Consider the following 2,585-nt stretch of genomic DNA (forward strand, 5'->3'; position numbering starts at 1 on the left):
TCTGTGAAGCTACGTTAACTCGTGTCGTCAGTCTTTAAAGACACGTTAACTCGTCCCGTCAGTCTAGAAAGACACGTTAACTCGTCCCGTCAGTCTATAAAGATACGTTAACTCGTCCCGTCGGTCTGTGAAGCTACGTTAACTCATCCCGTTGGTCTGTGAAGCTACGTTAACTCGTCCTGTCAGTCTATAAAGATACGTTAACTCGACCCGTCGGTCTGTGAAGCTACGTTAACTCATCCCGTTGGTCTGTGAAGCTACGTTAACTCGTCCTGTCAGTCTATAAAGATACGTTAACTCGACCCGTCGGTCTGTGAAGCTACGTTAACTCATCCTGTTGGTCTGTGAAGCTACGTTAACTCATCCTGTTGGTCTGTGAAGCTACGTTAACTCGTCCCGTCGGTCTGTGAAGCTACGTTAACTCATCCCGTTGGTCTGTGAAGCTACGTTAACTTGACCCGTCAGTCTGTGAAGCTACGTTAACTCATCCTGTCGGTCTGTGAAGCTACGTTAACTCGACCCGTCGGTCTGTGACGCTACGTTAACTCATCCCGTCGGTCTGTGAAGCTACGTTAACTCGACCCGTCGGTCTGTGAAGCTACGTTAACTCATCCTGTTGGTCTGTGAAGCTACGTTAACTCATCCTGTTGGTCTGTGAAGCTACGTTAACTCATCCCGTTGGTCTGTGAAGCTACGTTAACTCATCCCGTCGGTCTGTGAAGCTACGTTAACTCGTCCCGTCGGTCTGTGAAGCTACGTTAACTCATCCCGTTGGTCTGTGAAGCTACGTTATCTCGTCCCGTCGGTCTGTGAAGCTACGTTATCTCTACCATTAGGTGAAGCTACGTTAACTCGACCCGTCGGTCTGTGAAGCTACGTTAACTCATCCTGTTGGTCTTTGAAGCTACGTTAACTCGTCCCGTCAGTCTGTGAAGCTACGTTAACTCGTCCCGTCAGTCTGTGAAGCTACGTTAACTCGTCCCGTCAGTCTATAAAGATACGTTAACTCGACCCGTCGGTCTGTGAAGCTACGTTAACTTGTCCCGTCAGTCTATAAAGGCACGTTAACTCGTCCCGTCAGTCTATAAAGATACGTTAACTCGTCCCGTCAGTCTATAAAGATACGTTAACTCGTCCCGTCAGTCTATAAAGATACGTTAACTCGTCCCGTCAGTCTATAAAGATACGTTAACTCGTCCCGTCGGTCTATAAAGATACGTTAACTCGTGCCGTCGGTCTGTGAAGCTACGTTAACTCATCCCGTTGGTCTGTGAAGCTACGTTAACTCGTCCCGTCAGTCTATAAAGATACGTTAACTCGACCCGTCTGTCTGTGAAGCTACGTTAACTCATCCTGTTGGTCTGTGAAGCTACGTTAACTCGTCCCGTCGGTCTGTGAAGCTACGTTAACTCATCCCGTTGGTCTGTGAAGCTACGTTATCTCGTCCCGTCGGTCTGTGAAGCTACGTTATCTCTACCATTAGGTGAAGCTACGTTAACTCGACCCGTCGGTCTGTGAAGCTACGTTAACTCATCCTGTCGGTCTGTGAAGCTACGTTAACTCGACCCGTCGGTCTGTGAAGCTACGTTAACTCATCCTGTCGGTCTGTGAAGCTACGTTAACTCGACCCGTCGGTCTGTGAAGCTACGTTAACTCATCCTGTCGGTCTGTGAAGCTACGTTAACTCGACCCGTCGGTCTGTGAAGCTACGTTAACTCGTCCCGTCGGTCTGTGAAGCTACGTTAACTCATCCCGTTGGTCTGTGAAGCTACGTTATCTCTACCATTAGGTGAAGCTACGTTAGGTTGTCTCGTGGGTCTCTGAAGCTACGTTAGCTTGAGCAGTGGTTGCCAGTCAGATGTCAAACTTTGTTTGACGTGTTGAACCAGCAGTTATTAATTTATTTAAATGCAGATTACATCCATGATTATATTATTGAGTAATGTCAAGTAAACTACAACTGTAATATCTTGAACATTAGGTAGAGCTATAAAAGCCCGGAGAGGAGCATCCGTCCTATCTGTGTGTTTGACAGATGTGTCTGCTTTCTGCGACTGTGATCATCAGGTTAAGGGTCTGAGAGATAAAAAGTGATGTTCGTGGTCTACACAGCAGAACAGAGAGCTGGAGAACGCTGCTCTGAGTGAAGCTGAAGTCTGTAGACGATGTTGTTCTGTTTGTTGATAAAGTCCAGAACTGTGGTGAAAAACCAAAGAGGATAATCAGCCTGATGTGTTTCGTTTCTCCAGACTGAAGCTGGACTCCACTGACCGCCATGTTTCAGGTCAATGTTTGATACAAATCTGTGTTTCTAATATTTGTCTTTCACTTCGTACCTGAAAAGATTTGTGCTGTTTGTTTTGAATCTGTTCGCTGAGATGCAAAGAACAATAACCATCATTCTGGATCTTTAGTCAGCTTTAAGTCAAGACATGAGTTACTTTTGTTTTTCACATAAAGGTAACATGTAAATTAACATGGGAGTCAATGGAGTATGGACTTTCTCAGAACAGAAACATCCACAGAGCTTTGATGATCCCAGCAGTGACTCTCAATAAGTAGCTCCAGGCTCCTCCCACCGGTGA

Source organism: Melanostigma gelatinosum (assembly GCF_949748355.1).
Source record: "Melanostigma gelatinosum genome assembly, chromosome: 4".
In the NCBI taxonomy this organism is placed as follows: domain Eukaryota; kingdom Metazoa; phylum Chordata; class Actinopteri; order Perciformes; family Zoarcidae; genus Melanostigma; species Melanostigma gelatinosum.